General features: G+C 33.1%; 1 pseudogene; it reads right to left on the reverse strand.

Moving 5' to 3' along the window:
• Positions 1-2,156: 2,156 nt before the first annotated feature.
• On the reverse strand, positions 2,157-4,933 carry LOC122591545 (annotated as a pseudogene).
• Positions 4,934-13,380: the final 8,447 nt, after the last annotated feature.

Genomic DNA, 13,380 nt, shown 5'->3' on the forward strand with positions numbered 1-13,380 from the left:
TTTTAGATATTTGATCATTTTATTTGCTTTATTTGTCTATTTGTTTATTTAGTTGTCATTTGCATTGTTAATTCGTTGTTAAAATCAACCTTTCAAAACTTTCTTTTAATGAACAAATCTCACTTTCAAAATTTAAGTAGTTTGCTTAAGGTTTTTCAATTCAACGCTTCCTTGTCGACACTCGAGTCACACTTGTCATATACTTGTGTATTGGTTAGATTTTGACCTACCTTCCATTCCATTTCATCTTACATTTCCCCTTTTATTGACTGTGGGTCGTTGACTTTTCAACAACGTCAGGGATCTAATTTAGACAACAAATATATGTTTCCATTGGAAAATCACCTGTAATAAAAAAGCCATGTTACATACTACAAGTCTATCCAACCCAGAGAAGTAATTAGTGAACTTATGATTTATACTACATTGACTTGAAAAGTAATTGTTAGTGATTGTCGACTGTTTGTGATTATGTAAGACGTATAAGCTCAAGATAACAAAAACATAGCAAAGCACGCTATTATTTTCTTTAATTAGTAACATGAATATTCACGACAAATTAAAGGATTTGAATATAACAATTGCTAGCTATGTATGTTTACAATCTTAAAGCACTATAATAGACTCCAGCTAATTGTAAAAAAAGTACAAGTTAAATAAATCAAAACCTGGTAATTTCATAGAATTATTGATGGTTGTACCCTGGCTCTGGATGGTCACTCTTAATTACAACAGTTTAACCAAAGATCCAAGTCCCTACTTACTTACACCAAGCATCAGCATTAACCTCTATCATGCTATAATAAGTTGTTGTGTTTGTATCGGTGTTAGCGGCATCTTCAGAGTTTTCTCTCTTGGTCCGTTAAGAAAATATTCAGCTGGAGTTCGACAAAAATCGTCCCTGTGGTTTACCCAAATAATCAAGTTTCATCCCTGAAGATTCGAAACCTCAAAGTTAATCCTTTATAGGAGGATAAGGTTCTTAATTGGTCCATTGACTTGTTGACCGTTATCTTTCCTCCGTTAACACCCCCACGTGCCTCTTACGTGAAGAGTATTCCAGTCTTTTTCCTTCCCCCTGTTGGCAATCTTTTCTTCTTCGTTATCCTTCTTTTCTTACAAACCTAATAATCTGAAACTATACATACAAATATTTGGATCTATCATTATCATTAACATTTACCATCAGCATCACCAATTAACTCTTTATTTCTCTTCCTTTCACAGATGTGTACACAATCTCGCAACCCTTGTTGTTCAATAAATGGAAACAACGAATGGCAAATCTGTCACCAATAAAGACTAGGGAACAACATCATGAATTTATACATACAATAAGCAACTTGATCTATCATCATCGTCACCATCTTTATCTATATCTATATATACATTTTACATATACAAATCTACATATCTATGTATAGATATGTATCTATATCTATATTTATATTTATACATACCCAAACAAATTTTGGATTCCAACAAAAACGTCTGAAATGCTTTTTTATCTATAAATGCTTGGTCCCCATGCTTTTTATGGATTAAAAAAAAACAAGATGTGAGGGGTTTTATACCCAAGCTTTGGTGTTTAACAACCACATAAACCCTAACCTCATATATATATATATATATATATATATATATATATATATATATATATATCTGATTGGGGTTGTGTATGTATATTTAGATTGGGTATGTTATGGAGATATAGATATCAATGGATTGATGAAGTCCATACATACATAAGTATATCTGTATATACGAAGAATGGATGGATTGAATATAGAAATGGGGATTAGGTAGGTTGGTTTTTTATTTTAATTTGAGGAGGAGAAATTTATTTTTTATTTTTTATTGTAGATATCTCTTTGCTTTAAGGTTTTAGATTGAAAATAAAACTGAGATAATTTAATCAAGGTTTTTTATTAGAGTAAAAAAATTTCACCAACGGTCCTTTATTTAAGAAAAAGACTGGAATATCCCTCACGTGAGAGGCACGTGGGGTGTTAACGGAGGAAAGATAACGGTCAACAAGTCAAAGGACCAAATAGGAACCTTATCCTTCCATAAAGGATTGACCTTGAGGTTTCGGATCTTCAGGGATAAAACTTGATTATTTGGGTAACCCACAGGGATGATTTGTGTCGATAACTCTATTCAACTGCTTCTTCATTCGAAGTACTTATCACCCATGGATGCTTGTCAATCATTGATGCTGATATTCCTTCCAACTCTAATGCTACTTGCTTCATGGTAGGCCTTTCGTCTCCTTGAATGTGTAAGCATCTTTTTGCAAGCCTTGAAACTAGGATGATATCATGAGGAACTTTTTTTAGTCGCAAGTTTTCATCTAAAACTTGTAATAGAGTCTCATCTTCTAAACAAGCTAGAAAAAGTAAGGTTATATTCCTTACGTTCTCTGGGCTATCGAAGTTAAGAATCTTCTTTGCTGTTAAAATTTCCACTAGGACTACCCCGAAACTATAGACATCGCTCTTTTCAATTAGTTGACTTGTCAACAAGTATTCAGGATCCAAGTAGCCTAGTGTTCCTTGCATCATTGTTGCGAACTCGTACTTGTCCATAGGAATTAGACGTGGCGCTCCAAAATCAGCTACTTTTGCTACATGGCTGCTATCAATAAGTATATTCATTGGCTTCACCTCTCGATGAACGATTGGGACAAATGTTGCAGAGTGTAAATACGAAAGTGCTATTGCTATCTCCATTGCAATTCTTAGTCGAATGTCCCAAGTAATCGCCTTTGAGTTGCATTTATTGTGGATGTGATCATAAAGGGTGCCATTTGGGATAAATTCATAAACTAATGAAGGATCTTCTGTTTCCAGGGAGCAACCAATCAGCTTGACCACATTTCTATGATTAACTTGAGAAAGGATAAGCACTTTATTGATAAATTGCTCAGACTTGGGTTTCGGTTTGATCTACTATCTTTGACTTTTTTATGGCAACTATTATGTCATCAGGTAGAACTCCTTTAAATATTGTGCCAAAGCCACCCTTTCCAATAATCCTGCTCTGGTCATAGTTGTTGGTTGCCTTCTCAAGCTTCTCTACCGTGAAGAGTTTAGCTTGTATTTGGGAACCCCATCCCCATAAATTTTTTGCAACATTATTCCACCATTTTGCTTGAAGAACTTTTCTCTAAGAATCAAATTCTTAGGCCTTTTGAGTCCTAAGTATATCCAGGTAAAGAGTAAAAGCAGAAATAAGCCAGCAACTGAGGGAGGGAGGTACCTGCAAAGAACATTTGACTTGAATACCGAGTACACCAATAATAATTTGACTTTTTATAGTATCACACCAAACATATAGCTTAACCATCAGTGACTTTACTTACCTATGGGAATCTGTACAATGCGTAATTCATTTCCAACGCAAGTATAGACTCCTTCCTTATCAATGATTTCTGTTTCTCTGTGCAATTATGAGTTCCGACTTTACACTCACCAATATTTGTTGAATAGCAAATGGCGATCAAATGGTGTTGTTATCGACAAAGTCTTGTGCAGAATGGACTGAAACAGAGTGAAAAAAGTGCACGCCCGCGCACACATATAAATACATACATATATATATATATACTTGGCCCATTGGATCGTGATAAAACTAATGAATGGCGATTGATCACACGTATAATGCACTAAGATATTCATGACACACAATGATTTTCCGTTATGAAAAAATGATTGTTTTTTATACTACTTTAATGTTTAACTTTGTTGCATTATGTGGGGGATATATATGTAGGGATAAGTACCTGGGAATGTAATGAACTATGAAAAAATGTTTATGTTATGTAATGAACTACTTAGCTGTTTATTATATGTAATGAACTTTTAAATCCTATTTATTGAATGCAACCAGGTATATGTGGCAACCATATAAGCTGCCACTTGTAAGTTTTTATTAGTCAGATACATCCAATAACCTGAATTTGAAAGTTCATTACATACAATAAACATCCAAGTAGTTCATTACATAACATAAACATTCGTGCATAGTTCATTACATTCCCAGACACTTATCCCATATATATATATAAATGAAGCTATATGTGTGGAATTTACACTTATACTTGTGAAGCTATCTTTAATATATGGGTTGCCAGCATAACCCTCCCTACAATGACAACGATACCCAGGACCATCATAATCTTCAATGCATTTTTGATGATCTCCTTTGCATAAGAAATCATCGGCTCCCTTATCAACCTCTTTACAAGTCTTGTCTCCAATTGCCCAGACAAGTAACATCGGCATCTCCTCTTTTCCAAAATCAGCAAGATCAGTGGATAAAAAGTTGTACCCCCCTTTTTCAACGACAAAAGCATGGCTACAAGATTTCAATGGCATTGTATTGTTTCTACTTACTCTCACTTGTGAATAGCCCAACCCTTTTTGAAACGTCATTTCACAACACCCATTTCCAGAGCAAGATCCATTTGTGTTACCATTACGTACTGTTGTCATCACATGTAGTGACACATCCAGTAATGACCTGGTCCTTTTTTTTCCTTCCTATCACGTACGCGTCGGTCTCACACCCAATGGCAACAAAGCTGTTGTCTGAGATCCAGAAATTCTTCAAACTCAGCCATGCCTTGTTGCGTATATTTTGATCAGGGCTGTTGTCATTGCAATCATGGGCTGTCGGCAGGCAACATTCTTTTAATAACAATGGGGCTATCATTAAGGAAAAGTATGGGATCGCCAGTAGATGATCGATTACAAGTAACAAGTTGATTTTTACTGTGGTAGCACCATTTTTCTAAACCAAAAGGGAATGGAATATCAATATGACCACATGATCTTTCACAATCTGTCTGTTGAGAACTTACTGGCCACAAAAATGCGGTTGCTACTACTACTACTATTACTAATACTGCTAGCAGTATTCGTGAATACATGTTTGCTATGTGAGTTTGTATGAATAAACGATTTTAGGTATTAGCTGTAATTCAGTGAGTATGAATTTACAAAGGGTGATAGTTGGGATTTTATAAGGACTTGATCAACTACTACAGAATTGGCTCGCAAAGCTCCAACTTGGCTATATGTTTTTTGAAAAGGTAGTATACCTTTTCACCTCATTCTTGTTAAGCAATGATTAAACAATGTTAATCTCTAATTAATATAATCTCTTATCCACTAATGCACCAAATCACTGCAAGTAGTGTAGCAAATATGTAACTGTTTAAAGGATGTTCATACAGTCATCCTATGGGGTGCAATAGGTAATTAATTATCATACGGAGCATTTCACATTGCATTGTGTGTAAAGAAAGAAGTTTCTATCATATTTCTACAAGAACTCTTGATACAAGTAGAAGGTTTGTATCAATCCATCAATACATGGAGTTACGTGTTATCATTGTAGCCTGAGTCCACATTGGAAATTGAGAGACGTGATGAGTTCGGCTCATAGGGATACCCAAATCATATAAGTATTAAGCCAACGTAATTCACCCCTATCAAAACCTTACGGAGAGGTCATGATGGGGATCTGATATAGTCAAGGGACAAGGTATCATACTTTCCATTTTTTTGAGAAGGTTGTCAACTAGAGTCATACTCCCCAAGAAGATTCTAGCCATTACATTCATTTGCTTCTAATTTTAACCAACTTGTTAAACATAGTTTATCCACAACGTGTCATGTGTCAATAAAATAAGGCTTTTTCTAAGCCAGTTGTATTCTGCTCATGTAAATTTGCATCAGACAAATAATATATTTGACTTGAAAAAAGTCAAAGTTCATCCGAATTGGAATGCATCTCTATTCTTTACCCTTTTGAAAGCGATTTTTACTATTTGAAGGCTTTAAAAACATAGTTTTATTAGAGAGTTGTAATTTAGAGATATAAGAATCTTTTGAAAGCAACTTAAGTACAAAAGAAATTTAATAAAACTGACTCTCCAATCAAAATTCTTTGACATAAACATCAAAGATTAAAGAATTTTGGAATACAAGCTCATTCAATCCTGACTCCTTGACTATTTTCTATATGACCAAGGAAGGTCACTCTTCAGATGATTTTGACGATCGACTAACGCCAAATAGTGTTCAAACTGGACAACTGATTACCAAAATATAAAAGTGTAACTAGTTTCTAAATTTTATGGCTATTACATATGTGGTGTCAATTCTAGTGGCATTTTATTAAAAACACTGATGATGTTGAGGATTTTATCAATTGAGAATTACAGAGAAAAAAAAAGGAACACAAACATTGAAAGCATCAATATGCATGCAAATATACAAGGAGTAAGCAAATTAAAAGTTAAGTAACGAAATCAGGCATAAACCAATTTGATGAAAGAAATTTAGTTACAAGGAGGATTGATCAGCAACATTGATTTATGCTCATGAGATTAGTAGACAATCATTCTGGTTATCTGGTAGTTGAGTTAATTTGACAGTGCCGCAGCTCGCTTATCCAAATATATACTGTGAGAAACTGACATTGTCAACATCTTTTAAAAGAAGTGGCTCAAGTAGTTATTAAACAAAAAGAAGGAAGGCAACTGATCGAAATGTTGATGGTGAGACAAGAAACAGAGCGATAAATAGGATAACATGATAGCTTTCTGTGTTCTTAAACACCAAAAATGAAGTACAACATATAATATAGGGTGGGATTAGATGAATCATCTCATATTCAGTTGAGAAGTTTGAAGGAAAGTGATCAAAAGTGTTATAGAACCCAAAATTCATACATGTTCTTACAAATTCAAGGAATATTTCTTATCGAGTACTTAGATTTAGGGTCACTTTTAGTATGTCATTACATATAAATCTTCACTCTATTAAAATGTATGGATACATCGTAGGATTATACCCTTCAAAGAAAAAAAAAACTTACGATCATAATCTTAATCGATCTTAATAATATAACAAGAAGGTGAGTTTTATAACTCAATTCTAACAATGAAAAGAACTTTTTGTTTTATTCAATCTAGTTTTTATTAACATTGGGTGTCCTACTTGCTTTGCAAGCAGGCTAATCCCAAGAACCGACTCGCTTTGTGAGCCTGGAGTCAAAGCAGGTGAACCTTGGTGGCCAATTTGTTACTAGGATCTTTTTCTTTTAAGAAACCAAGGATTAAATACATGACCTGAATGAAATTTCATCCTTTTGGAGACACGTATCCAAATATCAACCACCCTAGTGGTTTGTTTTATGAAATTTGGTTGTAAACAAATGAGGTTTTGAAACGGACACAAAGTAACATACATAGAGAACTAAACAGGGTTACTTATGGCATGTAATAGACAAAGTTTCCAAAATGTTGTAGAAAGAAAGAAGTTTCTTTTATTATTATTTTTATTACTTGGCAATAGTGTTTTGGGGCTAAAGAAAAGGTGTACTTCATTGACTTTAGGCAATATTTGATCTCTGAATTTGACCTGGTTTGTAGTCGGTGATCAATCTGTACTAATAGAGTAGTTATCCGATTTGAACTTCAAAGCACTCAAGGTGGGGAGTACCTTACCAATTCTTCCCACTTGCACCGAATGTCCCACCACCTCTCCCCACTTTCCTTTCTTTTTATTTTTTTTAAAATTTTTATTAACTAAACTTTAAACTTCTATCTCAATCTCTTTAAACCACTATCTTGCAATTCCAAATGGCTTCCACATGAGTGAAGACGATTCATATGCCATTGGATGGGGTGGAAAATAACATTCAAGCAGATTTGAGAAAAACAAATGACCACCATGTGAGCGAACTTTTGGAAGTTCTCCAATAAATACTGTTGAAGAAGAAAAATAACTTTTGGAAGTTCTCCAATAAATACTGTTGAAGAAGAAAAATGAAAATGCTATCTAGGGTTTAGCGAATGATAATGCAATAAACTTTACTCGTTTTCTATTGTGTGTAGCTTAACAACAAAAGTATTTTAGCAAATACAAAGATTGTTCTAATGAATTTTAAAAAAAAAATACAAAAAGATAATAAATTTGAAAATTTTATCAGGAATTTTCAAAACATGTAATAAACCCATCAAGGATTTATAAATTTGTATCCAAAAAAATTTACCAATAAATAAATATGAATGAAACCCTATTACATTTAAAAGTCATCCATGTTAATTTTAACTAGTAAAATATACCCGGCCATTGGTCGGGATTAAAAGTATACATATACTCATTAGTTTTAATTACATAATAAACTTATTTTAAGAAAAAAAAATTTTTTTTTAACATTTTTCTTTTGATTTAAACCTAAAACTTTAAAGTTCCTCTATATATCAATTTATCTAGTTGATGATTGGCCAATGAATAATTTCTAAAAAATTATATAAAAATAGAAAAAATAAGAGTATAAGTGGTGTGACATGCATACTAAGAAATCAAAAGAAAAAAAGAAAATGGTCGGAATTTACAACCGTCACCGGACGACAACCTCTTTTTGTTCTCGTCCAGATTTCTTCTTTTAGAATCCTAGACTAAAGAATAAGGCTGATGAATCTCCCAGTATGGTCAGCACTGGGTGTTAGCGAGGCTTACACCTATTTGTATTATACTCAATTTTAATTACATATAAAACTTATTTTGAGAAAAAAGTTTGTAAATTATTTTTAAAAACATTTTTTTTTAAGATTTAAACCTAAAATCATAAAGTTTAAAGTTCCTTTAAATATCAATTTATCTATTGATGATTGATTGATGAATAATTTATAAAAAAAATATGTAAAATAAAAAATAATAGTATAAGTGGTGTGACATGCATGCTAAGAAAATCAAAAGAAAAAAGAAAATGATAACCTTCCATATATAAAAATGTCCATAGATAAATATAAGCCTGTGACTATCTACCGGTAAAAATAAAGAAGACAAAAAGAGAAACAAACCCATTGGTTGACAAAAACAAATCCATAGCATTAGGACCCCAAGCGGGGTTCTAATCTCTCTAGTTATTATTATTAGCAAAGTATTTTATTGTAATGTAATCTCAAATTTTAATGATTGTTTAATGTTTATCTCAATCTATTAAAAATGAAAAACTAATTTTTTTTTAAGCTACTGTAAACATAAACACAAAATATTAAAAAACTAATTTTCTTAGCTACAATAAACGTAGACACAAAAAGACTTTTATGAATTGTTATATTATAAATTTATAAACACGATATACAATAAAGGAATGAAAGGTGATACAGTCTTACAGAAGACGCTAGACTTCGGAATTGAAATGATTAATCCAACGACGCAAAAAGGAACAAAATTTACTTAACAAATTTGAATATAAAAGAGAAAAAAAAATTAGTAATGGTTATTAAACAAATGTATAAAATGATTGAGAAACCCTAAAGTGTAAATGGTAGTAGATAAGTAAAAATAATATAAAAAAAATAGTAATGGTTAAAGCAACGTATGCTAGACCTCTCGCTATCGAATTGCGACACGAAGTTTCAAGCGAATTTCACCTAAAAAAGAAGTAGAAAGAAGTAAAAATAATATTTTTCTTGATTAAAAACCTAATTTGAAATTCAAAGCCCTAATTTCAAAAAATAAAAAGCTAAAGAACGCGTAATCCCCCGCCACCGCCATAACATCCCGCGTAATCCAACGGCTAATATATTACACGCACCCCCTCATTATATTTGTTTTCATCATTAAAATCATACACCGCTCGCCCCTGTTCCGAAAATCGCAAATAATATCTGAAGAATTTATTCTGTCGAGAATCATCAGGTGCCCACAAAATATTATTTATTTCTAAAATATGTGATGAATATATCTTGTACTTTTGTTAATCTTTATTTGTTTATTCATTGTTAAGATGCCTGTTGATCATCCGCCTAGGGTTTCTTTACAATTTATATAACATATTTTTTACTTTTTGTATTATTACCTGTAGGGATTTATATATCTTTTTTTTTTTTTTGATAATTCCATTTAGGTTTCAACATGATAATAATAATAATAATATTAGTAGCAAACATCCACCTAACAACATCACTGATCCCTGTTCAATCATATCTTTTGGGTATAAAGTCTTGTGTTCTTTCCGTTCGTCGTTTTCTTGTAATTTGAAGCAAGTACTTTGAGATTCATCATACGTTCTTCATATTGGGGGTTTCTGTAATTTCATGGTGTGTACAAAGTAAAATTTTTTTTTGTATAATTTCCGATTTTTTATATTTTTTTGATGAGATTTTACCTAATGGGGTTACATATGTTATAACTTTTTCAATTGCTTTTGTATTCTCCAACTACAAGAACACCTAAACACTCGTTTTAAACGCTCTTCTACTTTGAGGCTTGTACTTGAGGGTTTGATCGTGTGTATTTAGGTGGTTTTTGTAACGGGGATTGCTTTTGCTTTTGAATACAGGGTTACATATGTTATAAGTTCTAACTGCTTTTGTATTTCCCAACTATGATAACACCTTATCACTCATCTTAACTTCTCTTGTACTTTAAGGCTTGTACTTGAGGGTATGATTGTGTGCATCTAGTTTGTTGGTGTAGCGGGGATTGCTTTAGCATTTGAACTCCCTACTTTTGTGGTTTTGATGTTTTTAATATTGGGGTTACATATTTTTTTGAAATTTTCAATTGCTTTTGTATTACCAAACTACTATAACACCTAATCACATGTTTTTGCTTCTCTTGTGCTTTGAGGCTTGTACTCGAGGGTTTGATCGTGTGTATCTAGGTTGTTGTGGCGAGGATTGCTTTAGCTTTTGACTTACCCTACTTTATGTGTTTTTGATTTTTTTAATAATGGGGTTACATATGTTTCTAAATTTTTAAATTGCATTTGGATTATCAGCTATACTATACACCTAATCACATGTTTTGGCTTCTCTTGTACTTTGAAGCTTGTACTTGAGGGTTGTAGCAATGATTTCTTCATTTTTTTACTTCCTCTACTTTAAGTGTTTTGACGTTTTCAATAATGGGGTTACGTATTTTGCTTAAGTTTTTGATTGCTTTTGTATTCCCTTGTCAAAACACCTGAACACATGTTTTAATTTCTCTTGTACTTTGAGCTTGTATGTGAGGCTTGATCATGTGTATTGTTCTTATAGCGGGCATTGCATTTGCTTTTGAATTCTTCTGCTTTATGTGATTTCTACAGTTTCATGGTCGGTGCGACCAAAGTTTTCAATTGCTTTTGTATACCATTATCAAAACAGCTGACACATGTTTTAAATTCTCTTGTACTTTGAGGCTTGTACTTGAGGGTTGATCATGTGTATGCAGGCTGTTCTTGTAGCTGGTATTGCATTTGCTTTTGAATTCTTCTGCTTTATGTGATTTCGACAGTTTTATGGTTTGGGCTACACGTGCTACTAAAGTTTTCAATTGCTTTTGAAATCCCATACTCGAAGTACGTATGTATTGAGTCAAATGTCTTGCAACATTCAGGGTAGAGATTTGCAGCTCAATATCATCTAGATTTGCTCTTAAAAGATGAGTAAGTCAAACTTGTAATAAGGAAAGTTTAGCTTTTGTGGGATATACATCAACATGGGATCTGTTTTTAATAGGTAGATTAAAAATAGATTATTCGATATGGAATTGGTAAGTAAGTGCTTGTTTTGCTCAATACATTTGTAAGATAGACTGGAAATAGATAGACTGGAAATAAATAATAAGATACTATGTAAGACACCTGCAGTGTTTTCGATCTTCTTAGTATGGCATGTCAATTAGGCCACAATACGGACTCTGCACAGTGTTAAATGTTTGTTACTTGCAATTACATGATCATAAAGGTATATGGGCTATTTCAAACTGTACCATGGGAAATCATGAACTAGATGGCACAGATCGTATGTGAAGCCTCTGTGTTTGCTAATTCATATGGGGGATATAAACTGTCAGTGCTCCCTTGGATGGTCCAGAAAATAGAGTTAATGGCAACATGGTCGTGACGGCAACAAATTCGAAACAGGTTTTGATGACTGGACCTAACTTTTTTTTTTTATTATTGTTTAAATCTTTTGTGAGAGTTCCATTTTTGTAGTTTCTTTTAAAGGAAGTTGTAAGATATTATTCTTACTATATTATGGAGGCATTAGGTAAATTTATTGACATGAGTATATGACATGTTTTACTTAGATGCCCTTTGTACCCTTGGAGACAGAACAGTATAGCTTGTGTGCGCTACTAGGACTAATTGTTCAGCTTGATTTTATAAAATCACAAACACTGACATAGTAGTTTCTTAAAGTGTACCTTATATTGTGTCTGGTATGCTGCATTTGAAATTTGGATTGTACCTTCATTATATGTTTGATACAGCTTCGACAGTGTCTCATGCAAGATCAAAAAGATCAGAAAGGCTCTGCTGTAAAATGCAAGATCTGGAAAAAAGGTCCAAGATGTGGATATAAAAATTCATCGGACTGAAGCTACACGGAAGGAATCGCATAAGCTTAAAGACCAGCTTGTCACCAAGACAGATGAAAGACGCACTCCATTTGAGGAGCAAGAGAAGCGTTTTAGAGATCTAGGTGATGATAATGATGGTTTGTAACTCCCACTTACTCTGATTTAACATCTTTATATATGGGTGGTCTTTGGGATGGGACCAGATCTTTACCGATCTCTTTTTAAGTATAACAGATCGATCTGAATTGGTTCAGTCCTAAAGTGACTTAAACAGAGCACAAACATGAAGTTTTTTACTTCAATAACTATATATTTGAAGGGTTTCATTTTGAAATTAAAAAATTGTAAGAAAAACCTGCTGGGATCTGGTTCTGAACAACGGCATACCAATGCAAGAAGCTAACTAAATATATCCTTAATTGCTGCTCTGCCCTACTGTTTTGTTGTTACTAGACCCATTTCCACATATCCCCATTTTAATGCTATTAGCAATTACTTCTTTTTGAGTTATATATCCTGTTTAGTTTATTCCATCACTTTCCGGACAAATTTGGGTTATAAGTGGTAAACCCAACCTGGCTTGTCTAGCTTTGACCGGTACTAGTAATTCTCCAATTTAACCTCATACTGTACTAGTAATCTCCAATTTAACCTCATATCTGTTTTTGACCCTTTACTGAATCTGCCTGACATGTCAGTGTTCTACCTTTATACAATCTACTATTGTACTCTTCTCATGGTTTGTGCCTTAATGGGAATATGATCTTATCTTATATATTCAAGTGTAGGGTAGTGAGGTGGAAAGATCGAGTAAGCTTCCTTTGGAAGATGGATTTGATCTTAAAATACAGGATAAGTCAACAGAAGTGGTAGCTCTTACAAATAAAATTCAAGCTCTGCGTCGTGAGAAAGACATAATGGCTGCAAATGCTGAGGAGAGAATTAAATTATCAATCAAGAAAGATGAGGTCAAAAGTTACAAGAATTGAAGAAACACAAAAAA

The sequence above is a fragment of the Erigeron canadensis genome, chromosome 1, assembly GCF_010389155.1.
Source record: "Erigeron canadensis isolate Cc75 chromosome 1, C_canadensis_v1, whole genome shotgun sequence".
In the NCBI taxonomy this organism is placed as follows: domain Eukaryota; kingdom Viridiplantae; phylum Streptophyta; class Magnoliopsida; order Asterales; family Asteraceae; genus Erigeron; species Erigeron canadensis.